The following is a 25,379-nucleotide window of genomic DNA, read 5'->3' as shown; positions in this document are numbered from 1 at the left end:
GGTTGTGGCCCTTCGGCTTTGGAACGCCCTCTCTGAAGAACTTCACCATGCTCCCTCCCTCAGTGTTTTTAAAAAACATCTTAAAACACATCTTTTTAAGGAGGCTTGTGGTTTTTAATCTGACAAATTTGTTTTATTTAGTTACTTGTATTACTTTTATTGCATCTGTTTTATTGTTTTGAGCTGCCCTAATCCCTAGTGCACTGGAGGGGTGGGATAGTGCTGTAGATAGGCTATACCTCCCTCGCAGCTCAGGTGGAAGAGGAATGCTGCAAGTCCATCAAACAGTAGAGGAGAAGAAAAGAGGCCTTGAAGAATATATCAAGGACAGTGAAGAAGATGCACTTTAAATGGTCAATAATGAGAAACTATTCAACACCAATGAAACAAAGCAGGCCTACAAGAAAGAACAAGTCAAGAACCGAGCAGAAAAATGGAAATATATGCCACTGCAAGGTCAATATTTGCACAATATAAGTGGAAAATCAAACATCACCAAGACCTGGCAATGACTTAAGAATGGCAACTTGAAGAAAGAAACAGAGGGTTTAATACTGGCTGCACAAGAACAGGCACTAAGAACAAATGTAATAAGAGCAAAAGTTGAAAAATCCTCAACAAACAGTAAGTGCCGCTTTTGTAAAACAGTGGACCACCTAATCAGCTGTTGTAAAAAGATCACACAGACTGACTACAAACAAAGGCATGACAAGGGAGCAGGGATGATACACTACAACATCTGCAAAAAATACAAGCTACTTGTAGCCAAAAATTGGTGGGACCATAAAATTGAAAAAGGTTGTAGAAAATGAAAATGCAAAAATATTATGGGACTTCCGACTATAAACAGACAAACATCTGCCACACAATACACCAAATATAACTGTAGTCGAGAAGAAAGAAAAACAAGTCAAAATAATCGACATAGCAATACCAGGGGATAGCAGAATAGAAGAAAAAGAAATAGAAAAAAAAATAACAAAATACAAAGATCTACAAATTGAAATTGAAAGGCTGTGGCAGAAGAAGACCAAAATAATCCCAGTAGTAATTAGTGCCCTAGGTGCAATTCCAAAACACCTTGAAGAGCACCTCAACACCATAAGGGCCACAGAAATCACCATCAGCCAGTTACAAAAAGCAACTTTACTGGGAACAGCCTAGATTCTGCAACGATAGCTATAATAATAACAGCAACAACATTGATGATAAAATTCAGCCATCCCAGGTCCTTGGGAAGGACTCGATGTCTGGATAAAACAAACCAGTCAATAACACCTGTCTGACTGTGTAAACAAAAATAATAATACAAGCACCAGTGTGTTTGCATGGAATCATTCTACTGCAGTCACATTCAAAACACAGAAGACACTCTTTTCTTTCCAACACCGGCAGCACTTCCTCCTCCTCCCTCCCTCCTGCAGCTTCAAAATCTTCATTTGCTGTGCCAGCCAAGAGTCCATAACTGAAATAGCATTGCAGCAGAAATGATACCCAGCTACAGAGACATAGAGCAACCACCACCTTCAGAAGCTGTGTTGATGGGCTCTTGGCTGGCTCCAAAGCAGCAAGCATGCATCCCTCATTGCACAGTATGTCAGCCTGTATCCAGAATTAAACTTCCATTTGAAATTCTGAGGAACTTCAAAGGCTAATAACTTGAGAAATATTCAACAATTTTTGTTTTATTTTGTTTTTTAACACAATGAAAGCACATGCTCATCTATTGATCTGAATTCTGGACTCATTTGACGGGACCAAAAAAATAAGAGACAGAGAGGTCATCAATGTGAGTTTTGGTTCTAAGTGGTCATTTCTTAAGCTATGGTATCTCCGTGATTTCTCAGCCTGCCTCCTGTTCCCAGGTAAGTAGGGGTGGGATTGCCTGAGGTGTGCCTCTTTATTATGCCAAGGGCCACTTGGAAGCATTCAGAGTTTTGGAGCAATCAAGTAGTAACCCAGCTTCTCAAGCAAGCTCAGTGGCAGCATTAGTAAAGCTGTGGAGAATATTTCCACCAGAACTCTTAAAGAAGGTTCTTTTTCTTCACATTTGGACATAATGGAGAAAACCACCTCGAGCCAAGGATTTAGTCAGATCTCGGATTTAAAAGCAAAGGTGGGAATTAAATGGATTGTCCCTATTTTCATTTTGAACTCAGAAACAAGTTGGGAGATAGGAAACAAATTCAACATTGCTCTGCTTCTCCCTCTAATATGCTTCCTAAGCAGCCTAAACAATCGATGAGTGATTATTTTCTTGATCTGATGTGTCAACAGCTAACAAGTTCTCTTTATTAAAACCAGATGTCCCTGCCTCCTCTGAGGTACCCTAGGTGATGAGGGAGACTCCCCACCTTTACTGAACAATGTAGAACTTTGCAATGATAAAGGTCACTGAAATTACAACTAATCAGTGCCTCTTAATGGCACAATCATTAAAGTCAATTTCTGGGCAGCCTGAAAAAATATCTAGAAGATAGGGGGAACATTTATTAACTATGCTCAAAAGAGAGACCCAGAGGGCTTCTAATAAGACATGAACAGAGGGCCAAGAGGAGCTGTGTACCATGACTACAGAAAAAAGGACAAACAAAATTATCAAAGGACCTTTCCAAAAAGGAAAGCCTAAACATGTTTGGAGCTTTTTAGTTTAGACGAAAAGGTCACTAAGGAGGGATATGATAGACAGCCTGGAGGGCTTTAAAAAGGGTTTGACTTCATGGAGGCGAGGTCTATCAATGGCTTCCAGTCGGAGGGCTGTGGGCCACCTCCAGCCTCAAAGGCAGGATGCCTCTGAGTACCAGTTGCAGGGGAGTAATGGCAGGAGAGAGGGCACCCCTGCAACTCCTGCCTGTGACTTCCAGTGGCATCTGGTGGGCCACTGTGCAGGCGCGTAACAACGATAGGGCAAGGGGAGACAGTTGTCTGGGGGCCCCACTGCCTGGAGGGGCCCCCCAGAGGCACCTCACGTGACTCCCCATTGCCCCCTGCCCAGCCCCAAGGCTCCTCAGCCACTTGCCCTGTTCGCCGTCTCTCCAGCTTGTTCTCCTGGCCGGCAATCGAGGGAGCAGACAAGCTGCAAAGAGCTCCTTTTCTCCCGCCTCTCAGCTGATCGGCGGGTGGGCGGGGCTTCCACGGAGGTCTGGTGTAGGCCTCTGTGAAGCCTGAACTCCAGTAGGGCCCAAGCCAGCCAGGAAGGAGGAGGCAGCCAGAGTGGCCACCACTGTTCTTTGCAGCAGAAGACCCCCTGCTGCCAGGTAGAGTGTGAACTCCTTTTTGTGGTTACCTTCCCCACCCCCACCCCCACCCGGATATATAGGGATCTGCTTGCCATAGGGCTTTGATAGGGGGGGGGGACTGAGAAGTCTCTGAATATTTATTTTTAAACAGCTTGGAAAATTTGCTGGCTTAAAAAAAACTATCTAAAAAGTCCTATAAGTGGCTTGTTTCATGGCAGAAAATTACAAAAACTTCTGGAAGAAACAGTATTATATTTATTTTATTCATTCATTTATAAATGCACTTATGTTCAAGTTGTTTTGCAACCCAGAAGGTCTGAGTGAGAACTGTGAAGCATGCCTTCTGCTTTTATTTTATTTTATTTTTCTTGTGTGTGAACTGCTCCCCAATAACTTGCAGGGACTTCAGGGTAAATCTGGCCAACATGTGAATGCAGCACCTCCCTTCCAGAGGAGATGTGTGTTAAAGGGCTTTAAAAGCCTCCTGTGAAAAACCTCCTGGAATCAAACTTGACTGAATTTGTTCAGAATTCTGAGAAAACAAACATAGGCTCACCCTGCATGGTTGAAAGTCTCCTTGGCTAATCTGCAGCGAGGGGCCCATTTTAATCATTCATCTTTCTAGTGTGTTCTAGGCATTAAAAGTAAAACAAATGTATAGTACTCAATGTATATCACTATATATTGTGACGTGTGCGTGTGTGTATTCAGTGAAATGTATTTCCAGGCAGCATACTTATTTTGGAATATCAGACTTAAATCCTTGGGGGCCTGGGGTGTGCGGAGGCCCTGGACTTTGAGTGGGGGGGCCCCATTTTAAAATCTTGTCTCTGGGCCCACTCCAACCTTGCTACGCCCCTGCCACTGTGCAAAACAGGATGCTGGACTAGATGGGCCTTGGGCCTGATCCAGCAGGGCTGTTCTTATGTTCTTACTTATGCATGGTGTGAAGAAAGTGGTTGGAGAACACACATAAAACATTAATGGTTGAACTGAATCAAAAGGTTGCTGTTTCAGGATAACTAATGGTGAGGACAGGGCTTTAGATATGAATTGATGCTTCCAATCAATCCATTGGCAATATTGGTTTATTTTCCTTATTGTTGTCAAAATGCCAAGAACACAATGCTCAAGCCACTTATTTGCAATGGTAGCACTTAATATGTGGATTGTGGCTGCTGTCTTTGATCTGCTTTCTTATTTTTCATTTATCTTCTGATCTCTGCCTTTTCTCTGATGAAAGTTCATCCTTTCATTACCAAACTACTAATATTTATTCATGGTATTCCGATGTCTTTTCATTATCTTCCTTTTGATAAACTGGTTTTTATTCTCTAATTTCTTTCTAACTAACCTTTAATAGTGTTCTCACTGTTAAGAGCTCTCAGCACTTTCCAGAAATGTGTTGCTTCCAATCCTGAAGGGTTTAAAAAAAGAAAACTATTAATTATATTGTAAAAGTGTGTTTCCCAGATGTTACCTTTTAAAAAAGACAAATGAACATGGGATTCTCCAATATTTGCTGTTTCCTGTACAACGAAATTGCAGCTTCTAGCAGACACCGTAATTTTGTTGAGAGCAACATGCTGTTATTCTGGTTCATTAAATATTTAAAAATCACTTTGAAACTATTTCCACAAAGTACACAAGCAAAAAGCTGTTGAGCAAAAATAGCAATCATTAAGTTGGAAGATGTACTAAGTGCAGCAGGTAATATACAGGATTCAAATTTCTACTCTTCAGAAAGCAAAGTTGGGGGTCACATTTCCAATGACTAACATTCATTTAAAAAGGAGTATAAGATTTTTCTTCTTCTTAAAGGATCGTTCCAGCATTACCCTTTCTTTCTGTGCCTACTAGCTGGCTTCATTTGCCCTTAGTAATCCTGGCATAGATCCACACTAAGAGATGTGCTCAAAAAACATTTCCTTGCACTCACAGAATCAGGCTTCTCACTGCCAGAATGGGCTGTGTGGCCTGTTTGCCCCAGCCCCCTGACAAGAAGCATGAGACTTCCGTGGAGCCCATTGGCTCCTGGGCCCAGGTGAGGGCAGGCTTTCAGCTACACTGCCTGTGCCAGTGCCTGGCCTCCTCTGTTCAATCTTCCCTTCCCTTAGGTACAGTCTGGGCTTGGCTGTTTGCCCTTTGGGGCCGGTCAGGAATTTTTTGGGCGCTCACCTGATTGGCCTGTGGTTGAAAAACAGCAGATGATGAATCGATGAGAAAAATGGCACAACAAACCATTGCACGGTCAGTTCTTTAATGACATACAATCGAAAGTCAACAATAGTACAACACAGCAGTGGTTAAAGAAAGGGACATTGAAGGAAAATATGGAAAGTCTCATTTTTTGCAGCCCAGGAACAATCACCACAAACAAATGTTATAAAAGCAAAAATTGATAAAACCTAGAAAGACAGTAAGTGTCGATTATGCAAGGAAGTGGATGAGACGGTTGAGCACCTTATATGTCCTTGTAAGAAAATCACGCAGAGTAATTATAAGGAAACACACAACAAAGTTGCTGCAATGATCCACTGGAACGTTTGCAAGAATTACCAATTGCCAGCAAGCAAGAATTGGTGGAATCATCCAATTGAGAAGGTCACAAAAAATGAAGAGGCAAAAATCCTTTGGGATTTTTGAATACAAACTGATAGGCATTTTGCACGCAAAATGCTGATCTGACAGTCATCGAGAAGAATCGGGTTCTCATAACAGATATTGCAATCCCAGGGGATAGACAAGTCGACAAAGAACAATTGTAGAAAATAACCAAATACAAGGACCTTCAGATTGAAATTGAGCAGCTCTGGGAAAAGAAAACAATAGTAGTGCCAATAGTAGTTGGTGTCCTTGATGTAGTACCAAAAGAACTTGAACACCATCTCAACACCCTGGGCATCAATAAAATTACAACACATCAATTACAGAAGGCCACACTACTCAGAACAGGATGAATACTACAACAATATATTTATTTCTTCTTAGGTTATCCTAGACCCTTGGAAAGGGTCCAAAAATTAAAGTACAAAATCCAGTCAATAACATCTGGTAGACTGTATGTAAATTTTATTTTATTCTGTTTATTTTATTTTATTCTTTGTTTTATCCAGACATCGAGTCCTTCCCAAGGACCTGGGATGGCTGAATTTTATTGTCAATTGTTATAGATATTGTCGCAGAATATAGGCTGTTCGCAGTAAAGTTGCTTTTTGTAACTGGCTGATGGTAATTTCTGTGGCCCTTATGGTGTTGAGGTGCTCTTCAAGGTGTTTTTGGAATTGCACCCAGGGCGCCAATTACTACTGGGATTATTTTGGTCTTCTTCTGCCACAGCCTTTCAATTTCAATTTGTAGATCTTTGTATTTGGTGATTTTTTCTATTTCTTTTTCTTCTATTCTGCTATCCCCTGGTATTGCTATGTCGATTATTTTGACTTGTTTTTCTTTCTTCTCGACTACAGTTATATCTGGTGTATTGTGTGGCAGATGTTTGTCTGTTTGTAGTCAGAAGTCCCATAATATCTTTACATCTTAATTTTCTTCAACTTTTTTAATTTTATGGTCCCACCCACCAATTCTTGGCTAGAGGTAGTTTGTATTTTTTGCAGATGTTCCAGTGTATCATCCCTGCTACCTTGTCATGCCTTTGTTTGTAGTCAGTCTGTCTGATCTTTTTACAACAGCTGATTAGGTGGTCCACGGTTTCATCTGCTTTTTTACAAAGGCGGCACTTGCTGTTTGTGGCTCATTTTTTGACTTTTGCTATTATTGCATTTGTTCTTAGTGCCTGTTCTTGTGCAGCCAGTATTAAACCCTCTGTTTCTTTCTTCAAGTTGCCATTCTTAAGTCATTGCCAGGTCTTGGTGATGTCTGATTTTCCACTTATATTGTGCAAATATTGACCATGCAGTGGCTTGTTTTTCCATTTTTCTGCTCGGTTCTTGACTTGTTCTTTCTTGTAGGCCTGCTTTCTTTCATTGGTGTTGAATAGTTTTGCATTATTGACCATTTGAAGTGCATCTTCTTCACTGTCCTTGATATATTCTTCAAGGCCTCTTTTCTCCTCCTCTACTGTTTGATGGACTTGCAGCGTTCCTCTTCCACCTGAGCTGCAAGGGAGGTGCGGGGGTGCAGAGCATGATTGATGGTCATGATTTTCCTGGTCTTACGATCTAGCATCTCTAGCTCTGCAAGGGTCCAGTCTATTATTCCTGCAGTGTATCTGATAACAGGTATAGCCCAGGTGTTTATGGCTTGTATGGTGTTCCCGCCATTGAGTTTGGACTTGAGGATTTTTCTAACTCTCCTGATGTATTCACTTCCTATTTTTCTTTTAACTTCAGTGTGTGCGATGTTATCAGCCTGGAGAATGCCCAAGTATTTGTAATGTTCTTTCTCTTCCAGGTTCTTGATCTTGCTTCCATTGGGCAGTTCTATTCCTTCTGTTTTTCTTATTTTCCCTCTGTTCATTATTAATGCAGCACACTTGTCTAGTCCAAACTCCATTGCTATATCGCTACTGAATATACGGACAGTGTTTAGCAGTGATTCGATTTCTGACTGGGACTTTCCATACAACTTCCGATCATCCAGGTACAGCAGATGGTTGATTTTACTGGATGTTTTAGATGTTTGGTATCCGAGGCTTGTTTTGTTTAGTATTTGTGAAAGTGGGGTCATGGCGATTACAAACAACAGAGGGGATAGTGAGTCCCCTTGGGAAATGCCTCTTCTAATGCTAACCTGTCCAAGTGTCTCACCATTGATAGTTAACTGTGTACTCCACATGCTCATTGCTTTTTTTATAAATATCTGAATGTTTTTGCTGACACCAGTTGTTTCTAAACATTTTAGTATCCATGTGTGAGGCAGTGAATCAAAGACTTTCTTGTAGTCAATCCATGCAAAACTTAGATTGGTTTTTCTTCTCTTGCCATTTTCTAAAATCATTTTGTCAATCAGCAGCTGGTCTTTTGTGCCTCTGGTGTTTGGGCAATTTCCTTTCTGTTCAACTGGAAGCTGTTTGTTAGAATAAGTGTTGCATCACTCCATCTGCTATTATTCCAGTTAATAATTTGAACGTGGTTGGCAGACAGGTGATCGGTCTATAATTACTTGGAACTGCACCTTTTGCTGGGTCTTTCATGATGAGATGAGTTTTCCCAGTTGTTAGCCATTGTTCAATATCACCTCCTTGCAAAATGTGATTGAACTGTTTTGATAGTTGTTTATGAAGGCTTGTTAGGTGTTTAAGCCAAAAGCCATGCAGTTTTTGGAGCAGTCCAATTTTTAATTTTCTTTGCTCTTTCACTTATTAATTCTGGTGTTATTATTAGATCTTGCATTTGTTGGTTACATTTTTTGACCTCTTTCACCCAGTCTGCTTTTTTATTATAATTATTGGATTGTCCCATAATTTCCCCCAGAATTGCACTGTTTCTTCTTTATTTGGTGTTTCTAAGTTTCTTGCAGTTTCTCCTTCTATGCTTTGGTAGAAACGTCTCTGATTCGACTGGAATTGGAGATTCTGCCTGTGTTGTGTAGTTCTGGCTTCATATCTGCTAATCTTCTTTGACACTGCTGTTATTTGCTGCTTTATTATTTCCAGGACTTCTCTAATTTTCCTTGAATCTAGGTGGTATTTTTGGATCAGATACTGTTTGGTGTTTTCATTCTTCAGCTTCTTGTCTTTCATATCTTTCAATTTACTAGCATCTGATCTAAACCTGGAGATTTTATTTTCTAATCTAATCTTCCATTTAGATGATGTACTACTTTCTTTTTTTACAGGTCCACTGATCTTATATCCGAGCTCTTGCGTTGTTATTGTTGCTGCACTGTACATTAGTTGGTTTGTTTCTTGCAAATTCTTGGTTGTTATTTCTGCAAGTGCAGCATTGACATCTTTTAATACCTGAGCAAGTTGTTTTTTGGCAACTGTTTTTAGAGCTGGAAGTCGAACCCTGGTGGTTGTTTGGTTCATGTGCTCAGTTATTTTTTGCTTTAGTTCTTGCTGCTTTTCTGTTAAACGGCATTTGGTTTTTTGAGGTGAAGGCAAAGGGGAGGTTGCCTGGTTTTGATTTTGAAACAGTTCAGCAACAGTGGTATCCTCTATTTCCAACACCTCCTCCACCTGCGCCTGAGCAACTTCTTCAGTTGTTGGTAATTCTTCTTCCATTTCTTGAGCCTGTGTTGCTCTTTGCAGTTCTTAGAGCTCAACTCCTGTGAATACTTTATTTCTTATTATGAATCTTCTCTGGTCTGCTAGCCTTTGTTCTGTTATTTCTGTATCTGGATGCTTCTCTTTCCAAATTTGGTACATTCTTTTTAAATAACCTCTTCTAGTTGGACTAGACTTGTAATAGCAGATCATTATTTCCTTGTTGGCATTTTTCGTATTTTTATTTTTTATTTTTTGGTTAAGCGACGTTTCTTCCAGTAACTTTGCTGTCTTCAGCCCTGGTTGCTCAACTGACAATCCTGAGTCCTGTTGCCCACTTGCCACCAGATGTCCAGGGACTCCAGCACCTGGCGCGGTCCTTGTTGACCCAGTCGACGACTGATCCGGTATAGATTTATTAAAGTTACGTCTCACCATATTGTTGATGGGAGAGGCACTCTTTTTCTGGCTCCTCTGGTGAGACCTGTCCAGTATGGTTGGACCTCTGGCATAGCTCTCACCTTCCTCAGAGCATGCAAGCCCCACAACCACGCCAAGGTAGTGCCTCACTGGGGGGTTGTTGTTGTTGTTGTTATTTCCACTTATGTTTTTGTTTCCCTGCTTGTCCTTGCTTACCAAAGTCCAAAACAGGGGATAATGTCCTCATTTGGGGCTTATAGCAGCTGCTGTGGCTGTGTTATAGGAAGGGAAGGCTTCACCCTTCATAGAAGTCAAAAGAAATGATGTTCATGTTCACCCCCCTTGTGGATTGGTGACTTTTAAACCCTGGCAGATCAAACATAATCTTATCACTCAAAAGGCCACACATAAACTCCAGCACTTGAATTTCACAAAGTCTTTTTGTGTGGAACTGCTGATAAAATCCTGCTCCCATGTAGCCTCATACAGTCTCTTTTATCCACCTCTTCTTTCAAGATGTCCAGAGTGATGTACTACATACTTATGTTTCTTCTCACAACAACCCTTCAAAGCAGGCCAGGTCTAAGTGGCTGGCTCAGTGTCACCCAGCAAGTGTCAAGTGTTGAATGAGGATTTTGAACTCGGGTCTCCCCAGTCCTAGTCCAGCACTCTAACCATTATACCATGCTGGCTCCCAGCATATTTCTGGGAGTCAGATACTCCTGACTTCTGTCAGGGCAATCAATCTCCGTCCAGTGTACCTGACTTCATTCTCCATAAAAGGGTGATTCGTCAGTGATACCTGGCCTTCGGGATCTTCACCACCCCCATCCAAGCCACGTGTAGGTAGTGTTCCAACTCTCCGTCAACAATATCCTCATAAAAACCTATATAAAAGGAAGCAGTCCTTGTCTCCAGGCAAAATTACTATACCTTATAGAAATAGGATTGAAATCTCTTTCACGAGGTCTACTGTCTCATGAAACAAACAGGCTTCTGTGGTAAAATATGTTATCAGAAAAATTGTCCATAATCTTGCAGCGGGGTGAAGCCTGTGATAAACACAAGTTATTATCAAGTCTCTAATCAGGAACTGTGAAAACAAAGTATGGGTTTAACAGTAGCACACAGAAAGCTAGATCCTTTTAAGGCTGGGAAGTCCTTCAGGTAAATGCGAACTGGTACCTGAGAACTCCCTGCCACTTCGTATAATTGGCAATGGGAATGGCATCTGGATTTCAAAAGTTCTTTGTGGAGGCAAAGCAGGGCTGGCTGTGAAAAAAAAATTCAAATTTAAGCGTTAGACCATTTTATAGTGGCTCTCAGTGTACATGGTAACAAAAATATTACAAAGATATACAAACCCCTCGTATTTACAACTCATTTTATCAGCTTGTGTTTACAACTCTTTTTATCCATTTCGCTTAAAACCTTTCTTTTCTCTTTCTCACTCTCCCACAATTTACTGACATCCCTTCATACTATAAAAAGCTTAAGCAAGGTTAACTGTAGGGGGGAAAGAATCTAAGAGCCCCTCCTGTACAAAGGTGGGTGTGAGACTGGGAAGGTGCTACAGTTCCCCTCTTTTCTTGCTAATAAATTGTCTAATGCCCAACAAAAGTAGTTTCATTCTGTAAATGATTACATGCATAACTATTATTAAATGATCCCCATAACCAAAATTTTCCTACACATTGTGAATAATTACCCAATTTATCCAATTTACCCAGTACAGTTTTTGCTCTATAATATCCTTGTATACTTGAATTCCACATTCCCGTGCTATAACAACAGAAACATGTAAACATTAAAATGCATCTTTCTCCATGGAGTCATAATTGCCTCCTGTCCATGTATTTCAAATAGAGCATGAACATATCGAAGCCACCAGTTTGCTGAGCATTGTTTTCTTATCATGCATAATACAAAACAAAGCAGGATTATCTTTCCCGGGTTCACTCAGATCACACAATTGATCTGGAGGGAGTTCATTCATTCTCTTCATTCATTCTCTTTGCAGGGTATCCATATGCCTTGGCTTTTATAGAGACTCCCTCTTTCTCATTACTTTATCAATAACTGAACAGACTGATGACATCTGATAAGACAATACCAAAACCCAAAATAAACAAGAGATCAATTTAAAGGGATTCAGCTGAGTTACAACATTTGGGACCTTAGAATCCTTTTCTAATTTTCTAATTTTCTACTACTATTATGAATAATCACTGAGATATGCAGCATCTTTATGCATGAACATTGCTAATCCAGTATTTCTGGTTCTACCTGTAGACAGTTCAAGAGTTAATTCACCCTATTTCAACTTTAAGAGAAGCACAATCATTTACAGAATAATTATTCAGTATATGACCAAGGTGTTACCCATCTTCAGAGCATAAAAGCTCCTTTTTGCTTCCTCCTGAAAGTGCTTTCGAAGAACACAACCCCATACAAAAAGTTACAAACAAAAATCCTGAGTGTTTACAGAAAGCAGCCATAAACATACCCTGCACAGTATTAAACTATTTCCTGCAGCTAATTTTCTTACATTTAATCTTAGTGGTGAAATATGCTTTAAAAACGCTTGATAAAAAGCTCAATGAATTAGAATAGGTTGCAAACTGGGGTTCTCAACTAGCTTTTCCTCTGACTGGCTGATATCTTACTAGAAGTTTGGCTGGGTTCCCAAAAGATTTTATTAAAACAGGGGAAGAGGAAAAGACTCCTACTTTCCCCAAGACTCACATACCATGATTAAAGCATAGGAATTTCACCTTTTACATTTAGCTACAATAAGAAGGAACATGGTGGTCAAAACTCCCTTTTCTTTCCAATTTTCCAAAACCTTAAACGTGTCTAAAACCCGCATTCAAAAGTCAATAGAATAAACAGCTGCCCACTGTAAACTGCATGTGGTATGCAAAGCAAAAGGATGCCCGGGTTTGCCCACAAGCACACTTAAGTCTTAGCACAGGGCAGCCTATGAGTAACTGAATGCTACAGGCTTTTTCCTTCACCTGTCTGAGACCATTTTAACTCTATCTTTGCGCTTAACCCTTCATATAACTTATATATTTTTTTCAAATCTGGTTTCCCCCCTTTTTTTCTTTTTCCTTTTCTTTTTGTTAGGACAGAACAAATGACAAAACACCAAGACAAAACACACTCTTAAATGGTAAAACCTTACACATTCTGCTCTTCATATGAAGCAATCTCTCCATCTCTCTCCATACTTCCCAAGAAAGAGTCCTTTGTCCTCTTTCTCAAACAAGTAAAAGGGTTTCTCATAATTTGGAAATGCTAGTGCAGGTGCAGAAACTAATAAAGATTCCAATTTTTCCCAAGGATCTCAGGCCTTTTCTGTCCAAGACAGATTGTGGGGTTGCATAGTTAGATCATGCAACGGTTGAGCTATTTGGCTACAACCAGGAATCCATTGTCTACAAAAACCATCCATGCCAAGTAAAGAACATAACTCCTTAACAGTAGTGGTTTGCCTCATTCCCACAATCGTATGCATTCTCTCTGGCAATAAAGTCTTAGCATCTTGTGACAACAGGAGTCCTATATAATTTACTTCAGATTTGACCCACCGAGCCTTCAGCTTTGAGGCTTTTAAAACCTGCTCGTGCCGAATGGGTCAAAAGAGAAACAGTTAAGTGCTCATTGGCCTTTTTATCCACTGTAGCCAAAAACAGATCATCAATAAACTGCAATAATAATAATCTTGGGCAGAATATGGTGTTGGGGGTATCCATGATATCTGTACTAGTAAAGGGAACATGTACATAAGCCACATTTCCTACTTCAAAAGCCACTTCTCTCACTGTAAATGCCTTAGCACTCACTTCCCTTTCTCTCAACTTTCTCTGTGCTTGCTTATCATTCTTTTTCTTTACTTTCTGAAGGACCACTCTGGTATCCTTCGTATCAGACTAAATTTTGGAGGGCGTCTGGACCTCCCAAAGTACTTCTCCTTCAATCTCTTCCCCTTTCTCTATCACCTTGATACTGTGGAGGTGGAGATGAAGAGGTTAACCCCTTTTTGGAAGCCAATTTAAATTAAGTCACCAGGGTGGATGCCTTCCCACTTGATATCAATCAGGGACCCATTTAATCAACAGACATCATTAATCCCATAGGAGTTAAACCACATTGTTTACACATTTCAGGTTTTTGCCCACAAACTCCTAAAACCACCAGCATATTCATGTTCAGAAAATTTCCCCATATTTGTACAAAAACATAAAAAGCTAAAAAGACATTATAATCCAAATTACCTTCTGCAGGCGACCTCCTTTTATCCTCCAACTCATATTGTGGCCAAACATTTCGACAAAGAAACACAAGGCGTTTTGAACACAAATCACTACACAACATAACTTAAAAATTATTTACTCATGGCCTTTACTAATTCTGGCGAGACGTATCTCCCAGTTTTCCTGTACCTATGATCCTTACTGGTTCTGGTGAGACGTATCTCCCAGTTTTTGCTCACATAAGGTTCTGGCGAGACATATCTCCCAGTTTTCCTTGGCCCTTACTGGTTCTGGCAAAATGTATCTCCCAGTTTTCGCTCATGTAAGGTAGTACGTAAGTAGTATAGAGACATACCTGCTGTCAAAAACCATGTGCTTTTGTTTACAAACAAATGCACGTGGCTGGAGGATGACGTCACAGTGACGTCACGGGGGGTGGGGTGTGCAACTGTCAAAATGTGCTTACGTCACTGGAAATGCGTCACCAGATATGCGCCACCAGAAACATAGAGACATACCTGCTGTCAAAAACCATGTGCTTTTGTTTACAAACAAATGCACATGGCTGGAGGATGACGTCGCAGGGGGGCGGGGCGTGCAACTGTCAAAATGCGCTTACATCACCGGAAATACATCACCGGATATGCGCCACCAGAAATACGTCATCAGAAAGTACCCGAGGAGACCCCCATGTGGCTGGAAAGGGTCAGAAGTAGGGGTACGCCCTCACCCCGGAAGTTTGGCACCCACCCTACCACGCCTACCCCAGAATATGTCCAGACATATCCCGAAGGTGGGCATGTAACCCCTCTACAAACATGCCTAGCCACCCTGGACCAATAGGAACAGGTTTCAGGCTCCGGAAAGGCCCGAGTGCACAGGTGTGATAATGGTCGGGTGGCCATTTTGTGTAAATTTATTGGGTGAAATGGGCCAGAGGAGACCCCACGTGGCTGGAAAGGGTCAGAAGTGGGGGTACGCCCTCACCCCAGAAGTTTGGCACCCACCCTACCACGCCTACCCCAGAATATGTCCAGACATGTCCCGAAGGTGGGCATGTGACCCCTCTACGAACACACCTAGCCACCCTGGACCAATAGGAACAGTTTTCAGGCTCTGGAAAGACCCGAGTGTGCAGGTGTGATAATGGTCGTTCGGCCATTTTGTGTAACTTTATTGGGTGAAACAGGGTCTAGTGAGCCCTCTATGAACACACCTGGCCATCCTGATTCTGTAGGAATAGTCCGTTTCTCTCTGAGCCACGTTGATTTCTTTGGAGACCCACTGTTTGAGCGATCATAGGTTACCCAGAGAGATCCTTGGAGGATATTGTACAAGAAACAATTGTAAACTCTAGCCCGAGAAAGCCGTATATTAGTACAAGTTCTGATGATGAGAAACTCCCGCCAGCCAAGCATCCTGAAGAAGAAGACCAAGAACTTTATGAAATCTGGCAGGGAATCTTGGAGGCTGCAGCGGTAGCATCTTTTGGAGACCAGGTAAATAAACACTGTTGGTGTTACAGGCTTGGGAGTATGAGAGAGTTCCCCAGGGCTGCAACTTAAAAACTGTGTTCTTTTATGTTTCCCAGGAGGGTGAGGACTGATGCCTTGACAAACAGCCTCTAGCAATGTGGAACTATACAGAGCCCAGGAACATGTATATCAGGGTGCGTATGGAGAGTTTAGGGGTGGGAATATCTCTTTTAAAAGAAAGATAGAAAGAAATAGTAATAACAACATACCTTCCCCTCCTACAGAATCCTCCTGCAGTGAGAACGCGTCAACCCAGCCATGTTACTATGCAGAATTTCCTAGGACTACAAGTGAATGATTCAGATTACATACCAGCAAGAAAAAGGTGGTCTGCTATGAAAGGACTTGTCAGAGTGGGGGTATATGGAATTTTAAAATACTGTCTGAAGAATTACATGCATGATTCATGCTACGGGTGTATGGCTCAAGCAGGGGGGCAAAACTCACATGAATGTGTTAATTGGACTGAAAGAAATATTTCCAGATTTATTAGAATATTGTCTTCAAGGATGTGTGTGAAAGAAGTGCTCCACATAATTATTATAATTCGTTACAGCTTGAAAATGTTAATGCTGACTACAGTGATACCGTGAATCAGACTCTAAACCTCATCAGCAGGGTTAAGGGTTCTGATGACCCGCAGGTTGTGTTAGAAGCTATCCCACAACAGAAGGACTCCAGAATGCTCTCTTTTGTGAACTGTGTCCTCGAAAAAAGAGAGTACAGACACTTTCTTGTTCCAGAGGTATCTGTATAAATTCCCTCGCAAAAGTCTAAATGTACTATTGTATACGGTTGCCCTCTGGTGGTATGTGTTTTAGTTTTTGTTAATACATTCTTCATAGAATCTCGATGCTAAAGAATTGCAAATTCTGACTACTTTTGTTTGTCTATTAAAATGCTATTTTATTATGTATCATTTCATAAATAAAAATGGCCCTGACTCTAAACAAATGACTGATTTATTTTTGCTGGGGATACCCTATTACAGACATACTTTACAAGGGAGTAGGACCTGCCCTGTGGGTGCTGTGGTAGGGTGGGGTCCGACAAGAGGAGGTCGATGAGTTCATCAGACAATGTCCCTCTAGCTGTGGGGAGATAATCCCATCAGCTAGCATGAATCTTTACTACTCCCCTAATCAGCATGCATGAGGACAACCAATCAGAAAGGCCTTGCAAGATCATGTGGGCACAGAACTCACATGGATAAAACTAGTGTGAAGCAGGAAGTCTCCCTCTTTCACCCTGAAAAACTCCAACAAGCAGGAGCCTGCCGAGAAAGAAGACTAAGGTATGACTAGCCCCCATTTTATAGCTTGTTTTTTCTGCACCATGCAGTCGGGCCTGCTTTTGAATCTGTTTGTATCTTTAGCAATTTCTTATTTTATCTCTGGAGAGCATGTTGTAGGGACATGATTGCTTTTGAATCTTATCCACAGAGTCTTTTTTTAAAAAAAAATGAAAACCCTGACATTTTTTTATTTTTAAATTTTTATTCTTAAAGCACATATTTACACAGGCAGTATTATATATAGCATTTTTAATGTACGCCTCAAGATCTGTAGAAATCTAGTATTCCTAGGGCAGTTTCTGTTCTCTGCAAAAAAGCTCTCCTGCAACAAATAAATAAACAGGGTCATGCATGCACAACTCACAATCCTGTAAATGGTTTAAATTAAATAAACTCACCCAGCACACATGTTCAAGCCAGCCACTCCTCACAATGTAATCTGTAATAAAAAGGGCCATCCTGTCCATGATTTGCTGGCTCACCGCAGGACATAGACATTTTGTAAGACTTTTTGTAAGCAAACCGCCGAACAGAAAAATGGTTAAAAATCTACCCTTATTGATTTTTCCATCTGCAAATTCTGCAGTCATCATGGATGTGAAATAGTTCTCAATATCTAGCAAGCTGTTAGGGTGTAGAGAGTCCATATGGGGGCTTAGTTCGGCCTCCATTTTAAGTAGCAAGGGGCCTATCCCCTTCGGTTCTGGTTTTCCACAGGCCTGTCGAATACAGTCCATAGCCAGAGCATAAACATGCTGGTATGCCATTTGGTGACCGTTTAGGTTCTGGTTGGGGAGGATATGTCTGAGCATGTCCCTGACCGGATATTTTTGTATATATTCAACAGCACTCACCAAAAACAAAGAAAGAAAAAATACCACCAAAGAGGATGAACATTAGGGATGATGAAATGAGCACCCTCAAGATCTCTGAAGATAACGGTATGGCTATATTCTACTCTCTCTTTTTAGATTGTTTTAAAATGTTATGAAGATATATACATGTCTGATTTATATTTGATGTTCTACAGAAACAGCTGTTCAAGCCCCTCGGCCTGGGAGAGCCACTTTTTCGCTCTCAAAGGGCTCAGACCCATATCTCATCCCAAAGGAGGAGGTTCTCACAACTCAGGCAGTTAGAAACACAGCACCTGGTAAGTTACATTTTAAAATTTAAAATAAAATCTAGATGAGTACTGTTTAAAGGATTTTCTGAGTAAGACCATCTATATATATATATATATTTTAATTGCAGATGGCATAGGCCAGAGAAGTGATGATAACATAGGTGAGAACAGGGGCTTTTTTTTTTCAACTCTCTCTGTAATAACTCATTCTAAAATTCAATAAATTGTGTATTATTTCTCTGTGTAAACCACCCTGAGCCATTTTTGGAAGGGCGGTATACAAATAGAATTACTATTAGTTATGATTAATACATACCTATGTTGTTCACAGTGGACCTGACAAATACCCAGGGCGGGTTGCAGAATCTGACTGAGAGTGCTCTAGAGGGTAAAATAGATTTTATTTTTTAAAACCATCCATGCAAATGTACAAACCATGTGGAAACCTCAGACTATCTAACCCCCCCCCTTTTTTTCCCCTACAGAAGAGCCTGAACCAGCCCTATGCGGCTAAATAAGTTGAAGAGAAAAGCAAAGATTAAGAGTAGGAGAAAGAAAGAAAGAAAGAAAGAAAGAAAGAAAGAAAGAAAGAAAGAAAGAAAGAAAGAAAGAAAGAAAGAAAGAAAATGTTTTAACTCTTTGTTTTATTTATGTATAGCTTTTATTAATAAAAACTGTATGATTCCCTTGTCTGCAGATGTGGAATTCCATGAACAGCAGCAACCCAGACACAAGGCACCCAGAGGCTCCAACGTGGAGGTGCAGCCACACTACAAAAAACCCAGAAAGGCTATCCTGGAACCTGGTAAGCCATTTCCACACTGCATGACACAAATAGCAACATACTTCAGTAACACACATGTTTGTACCATGCGGGTAAGACATTTCTGCACCACATGACACAATCACGCTCATACATCAACCACACACACCTTTGTGCCATGTTGGGGAGGACCCCCTTGTCTGCGTTGATTCCGAAAGATGTTCCCTCTACAACCCAATGACTGCTGACATGGAGAGGACCCCCTTGTCTGCGTGGATTCCTAAAGATGTTCCCTCTAAAACCCAACGACTGCTGACACGGAAGCCATAGGAGCAGGCAAAACCACAAGACAACCAGAGGCCCCTTTCAGGAGTCTGGTAAGTCTACCCCCCAAGGCACAACACACACACACACACACACACACACACACACACACACACACACACATGTTTGTGAGTTCAAAAACCCACTAGCAGTGGGTGATTTACTCCAGACATATCTGGTGACCCCCCCGCCCCCTCTGATCTATCTGTTTCAGAACATGAACCGGGGGTCCGTGATGACCAAGCGCTGAACCTCCATGCTAATGAGTTCTTGGTCAGCATGTCGCGGGTTACAGAATACATACAGACATTGATAAGGACTAGGGCAGAGGCTGTTGAACGCATGACCAAAGCTGAGCAACACCTTGAGCAAGCAAAACGCATCATACGTAAAGAAAAGGAATTGATTAGTGATACTTCACAGCAGCTACAAAGTCTAATAAGATGTGGAAGCACAATGTGTGATTTCGTAGACAGAAATAAAAAAGATCAACCATACCCTGTCTGTATCTAGCAACCAAAACGGAGGGCATAGGAATGCTTCTGATTCTTCAGACGAATTTGAACCATCAGAGGAGTCACATAGTGACCCCAGTCCTCAGAATGCTTTTACTGAAGAGTGTGTAACCCAGAATGGTACCTCTCGAGTAGGTATGGCCTCTGATGTTGACCCGAATGTCTGCCCCGAAAAGTGTGCTACCCACCGTGGAGCCTCTCGAGGAGGTATGGCGTTCGATGTTGGACCTGCAGGGGGTTCCCAACAGTTCTCTTCTGAAGAATCAGCAGGCATCCCTGAAGAACACCCACCCGTGGATCTTCAGTTTATTCAAAGTTATAATAGGAACTATGCACGCTTTGATGGAACTGAAATGTATTATGAATTCGAGTTTGTGAATTTGGACAGAGTACACTCCTTTTGTGATGCCCTATTTGGGATGTGTTCTGCTATTCAAATGGTTCTGGAGAATATAAACAATCATATAGAACCAGGGGACTTTGTACAGCTCAAATTGCGAGCGCCAGGGATTTCAAATCCCCTTTGCTCGGCAAGGAGACTGACGGGGCATCTGAATGCTGAGACATTCTTAAGTGCTATGTCTAACCTGCTTCAAAGTTATGCTCAAATTTTAGCTGATGGTGTATTAACACTGGCTGTGATTGTCATTACACCCCCACAAGGTGCGGGTCGCAGGCATATAAAATCTATAACAGCATTATACAGAAAAAGAGGCTGCATCTGATAGATGTCCCCATGCCTAATACAGCACTCTGCTTTGCAGCAAGTCTCATGGCTGTTCTAGATGTGAGAGCTACCGCTACACAGATAAAAAAGGGGGCAAAAAAGCTGTACAGGGATCTTGGGTGGAGTGAGCAAAAAGAAGTGTCTTTTGCAGACGTGGAAACTGTAGAGACACATATGAAGGTTAATATTGTGGTTGTGCAATGGGAAGCTTCTGGATGGAGTGTTTTAAAAACTCCTGAACAGAAGTACCTCAAAACCTGTTTTCTGTTACTTCATGATGCTCACTATTATGGGGTTAAGAACATCAAAGGTTTTTTTTGGCTCCAGAAATTTTTATGTCTGTTACACTCCCTATACACACAGCCATGACTGTCTGATGAGGTGACACCGCTGTTTAGACTCTGGGTGTGTAAAACGTGTGGGGCGAATAATCAGATGCCCCAAATGCAAGATGCAGTGTAGATCACATGAATGCCTAGGAAAGCATATGAAGCTCACTGCCATGGGGCAGGGAGAATGCATCCCACATGATCTATGTGATAAGTGCTTCCACTATGTCGAGGCGGGTCATGAAGCTGAACGCGCCTGTAGGGGAAAGCAGTGCCGTGTATGCTATAACTACCTTTGCCCTGGGGAAGAACATGAGTGTTACATTCCACGTCTACAGTACCCCGAGCTATCAGTAAAATATGTGTTTTATGACTGAGAATGCAGGCAGGAGGATGGGATCCATGTCCCAAATTATATTTATGCCAGGGCATTTGAAGGGGAACCTGTGGAGCCTGTTAAAGCATATCAAGAGAAACAGAAAGAATGGGAAAAGTGGGGGCCCCAAGGGGATTATTGGGAATTTAAGGGAGGTAAATGTCTGATTGACTTTGTATTAAAATTTACATCAGATAGTAACTTTATGGGGTGCAGTTTTCTGGCGAATAATTCGCGGAGCTACGATGGGATCCTCATCCTGAGAGAGCTAATCAAAGAAGGCCTCGATGTAGAGCTGCTCACACGGGGGGAAACTATGTATAACAGTTTAAAATAATGACATAAAATTTATAGATTCCCTATGCCATCTACCCATGGTGCTAGCAAAGCTCCCCAACGCTATGGGTTTTCAGGGTTGTAAGGGTTATTCCCCACATTTCTTTAATAAAAAAGAAAATGAGAGGTATATTGGGAATATGCCAGAACCCCTGTACTATGGTGTGGACGCTATGAAGCCTGCAGATAGGGAAGAATTCATGAAGTGGTATGAGGAAAACAAATCAAAGATGTTTGACCTGCAGAAGGAATTGGCCTATTACTGTCAGAAAGATGTAGACATCCTGATGCAGGCCTGTACAAAATATAGGCATGAATTGGTTGAGATGACATGGGATGTCGTTGATAAACCTAAGGGGAGGAAAACTGCCAGGGTGATGGTGGGTATCGACCCCTTCCAATACCCTACGCTTGCTAGTGTGTGTTTAAGAATGTACCGCTACAAGTATCTGAAAGGTGAAGAGATTGCCATACCAGCCCCAGATAATTACCATCATCAGTGCAAAAGATTCTCAACTATGTCCATTCAATGGTTGGAATACATAGCCCACAGGGAAAACATACATATTCAGCACGCTCTGAAAGGGGGTGAGTTTAAGGTTGATATTCCTCAGGAGCTTCAGGAGGCATCAGGGGGTGTTAAGGCGTATTATTTAGATGGCTATTCTGTGAATGGGGGAAAGAAATGTGCTTTTGAATTTAACGGCTGTTTTTATCACGGGTGTCTAACCTGTTATTCAGCACACAAACAACACCCTATGTTGTCGGAAACCTATGGTTTTCTCTACAATGCTAGTGAGAGGAAAGCAGATGTCTTAAAATGATTGGGGTTTGAAGTCTGCTGTATATGGGAGCATGAGTGGCATGTCAAGGTGAACTGGAAGCTCATGTTTCCTCTGTGCAGTCTCTGTGCAGACTCACAACAGCTGGAGCAATGCTGCCACAATGATGAGGAAAGGGCACTGGTGGGTACATGGTGTACCGTAGAATTGGAAGTTGCTGTGGCTAAAGGCTACAGGGTGGCACAGATCTATGAGGTTTGGCATTTTGAAAGGAGGTCTGACAGCCTCTTCTCAGAGTACGTCAAAACATTTCTCAGGCAGAAGCAGGAGGCTTCTGGCTACCCTGCAGAGTATGCTAGCAGGGAGGACAGAGAGAAATACATTGCTGAGTATTATAAGAAGAAGGTGTGTGTTTACGCCCTGAGATGATTGAATCAAACCCTGCTAAACTCCAAATAGCCAAGCTTTTCTTAAATTCCTTGTGGGGGAAATTTGCTCGGAGGACAAACCTCCCTAGGACGTCCATAGTGAAAAAACCTGATGAGCTTTCCCAATACCTCTTTTCAGATAGCTATGAGGTCTCTATGTGTGAATTCCTTGATGATGATACATGCTGTGTGTCTTGGAAAGATGCAAAAGAATGTATAGTTCCACCAGGTAACACAAATGTTTTTCTGGTGTGTTTTACAACCACATATGCACGCCTGCATTTGTACTCTATCATGGAGAAGCTGGAGGAACGATGCCTGTACCATGACACAGATTCTGTGATCTATGTGTCTCGTGAGGGGGAGTACAATCCACCCCTTGGAAACTTTTTAGAGGAGCTGACAAACGAACTGCCGGCAGACCAGTACATAACAGAGTTTGTGAGCACAGGTCCTAAATCTTACGGCTACAATCTGTCAGGGGGGTTCATCGTGTATTAAGGTCAAGGGGATTACTCTGAGTTTTTCTATCAAAAAATTAATTTCGACAGTCTAAAAGATCTGGTTTTTGCCTACGTTTCGGACCAGAATCCGGCACATCAGATTGTGGTAGAGCAGAATGGCATAGTTAGAAATAAGAAAAGATGGCAGCTAGAAACAGGGCTTTTGAGGAAGACACAGAGTTGTATTTGATAAGCGCGTCATCATTGAGGGTTTTAAGACTATACCATACGGGTATTAAAATGGATGTTCGCTGGCAACACCCCTTCTCCACTATCCTTGCAGGGTCTAGCAATAGTGGTAAGATGTTTTTTCTTTTTAAAAAATGCTGGACAAAGTACACAGTGTGCTATCTGTGATGCCTGAAAAAATCGTGTGGTGTTACTCTTGTTGGCAGCCTTTGTACAAACAAATGCTCTGTAAATACCCTATAATAACATTTGTAGAAGGTATGCCTGAGAAAATTGATGGCAGTGACTTGTTACCACCAAATAAAATCTGTTTTCTTGTTCTGGATGACCTGATGTGTGCTTCATCTGACAGTCAAATTGCCAGGGCAGAATTAGCACACATATTAGGACTCCTTCCCGAAACACACCCAAAAGAGTTGTCTTACCCATCAAGCATAGCCGGTGGGGTCAAAACTCTGTTTGTTCATGATACACCCAGCAAAGGTTTCCATTTCCCTGCAAACATAACAGGGGGGGTTCAACACTCTGTATGTTTATACAGACATTGTAGAGTATCAGATCGTGGGAGATCACCATGTACCCCTTTTGCGAAGTATCACCGTGAAGGGGCTGAACGGTGAATGTGTTAACATTGTTTATGACAAACCACACTACATCTCTGTCAGCAAGCACCATATTGATACAATCACAGTCCAGATAAAGACGGACCAGGATAAATGTGTGCCATTCCGTTTTGGCAAGGTTATTGTGAATCTACACTTTCACCGCAGAAGAGGCCTACAACTTTAAGCGAAAAGAAAAATGCCAATTCTGAAAACTTATGGCGACCCCGCCCTTTACAAGAACTATTACAGGGCCCAAGCCGGAAGCACCCTTTCTGGCTTCATGGGGGCCCCTGTCATGTATGGGGCAGGAATTGGGGGTATATTTAGGATCCTTTTCAGGAAAGCTGTACCTCTTTTGAGATGGGGTCTGGAAATCATTAAGCCACACATCAAAACAGCAGCGCGAGGCATTGCCAAAGATGTAGTGGGTCATGCCTCCCTGGCAGTTCTGAACAGGATGGATCAAGCCTCTTCCTCACAAGGGGGGTCAGGACTGATGTATATATAAAAAGAGCCCCTGGTGGTGCAGTGGTAAAACTGGCGCCCTGTAACCAGAAGGCTGCAAGTTCGATCCTGACCAGGGGCTCAAGGTTGATTCAGCCTTCCATCCTTCCGAGGTCAGTAAAATGAGTACCCAGAATGTTGGGGGCAATATGCTAAATCATTGTAAACCGCTTAGAGAGCTTCCAGCTATAGAGCGGTATATAAATGTAAGTGCTATTGCTATTGCTATTGCTATTCCTATTCCTATTGCTATTGCTATTGCTATTCCTATTGCTATTGCTATTGCTATCAAAAGAAAATGAAAAGCATCACGTGTGCAGCTATCAGGACCTCCCCAACCACTTAAAAGAAAAGGGGTGAGCCTGAAAAAGCCTCAGAAGCATCGAAGGCATCCTAAGGGGAAGAGGAAACGTGCTCCCGGTGACATCTTTTGGCTTTTATACACTGCAGCTCCGAAGAATGTATGAAATTGGAACTGGACCTTTTCCAAATTGCACCAACATACACAAGTATTGAGAGAAGCGTATATGTTGAGGTGCCACCGCTTACCGCCCTGACAGACATGGCCCCTCTGGACTTTTTCATTGCTGGGGCTGGAGATTTTTACCTGGATTTGAATAACACGCTTTTATATGTGTGTTGTAAAATTGTCAAGGAGGATGGAAACAACTTGGCACAGGATTCTGCTGTGGGGTTTGTGAACTACCCGATAGCCGCCATGTTTAGCCAGGTGGATGTGACCCTGGGAGACCGTCTTGTCAGTCAGAGCAGTCGCACCTACCCCTACCGGGCTTTCATTGAAGCAATGATGAATTAGAGTGAGGCCACTCTATCTACACAGTTTTCAGCAGGGTTATTTTATAAGGATGCCCCGGGCTTTCATGAGATAACGGCTTTAGATGGAGCAAATTTAGGCTTTGTAGACAGAGTAGCGTTTACATCTGAAAGTCGGAAGGTGG

General features: G+C 41.8%; 1 long non-coding RNA gene across 3 annotated transcripts; it reads left to right on the top strand.

Annotated features, from left to right (window-relative positions):
* The first annotated feature begins 2,919 nt into the window (after positions 1-2,919).
* On the top strand, positions 2,920-23,631 carry LOC128328706 (uncharacterized). 3 transcript variants are annotated; one of them, XR_008309361.1, is made up of 7 exons: positions 2,920-3,257; positions 17,761-17,854; positions 17,944-18,066; positions 18,168-18,200; positions 18,371-18,427; positions 18,525-18,844; positions 19,341-23,631. It is a non-coding gene; the product is annotated as an uncharacterized LOC128328706 (long non-coding RNA). The 3 variants fall into 3 exon arrangements; XR_008309360.1 differs by lacking the exon at positions 18,168-18,200; XR_008309362.1 differs by lacking the exons at positions 2,920-3,257; positions 18,168-18,200 and adding an exon at positions 14,759-15,753 and having other exon boundaries at positions 15,844-17,854.
* The last annotated feature ends 1,748 nt before the right edge of the window (positions 23,632-25,379 follow it).

Source organism: Hemicordylus capensis, chromosome 6 (assembly GCF_027244095.1).
Source record: "Hemicordylus capensis ecotype Gifberg chromosome 6, rHemCap1.1.pri, whole genome shotgun sequence".
Lineage (NCBI taxonomy): Eukaryota > Metazoa > Chordata > Lepidosauria > Squamata > Cordylidae > Hemicordylus > Hemicordylus capensis.
Note: the sequence above shows the minus strand (reverse complement) of the source record. Positions and strands in the feature narration are given on the sequence as shown.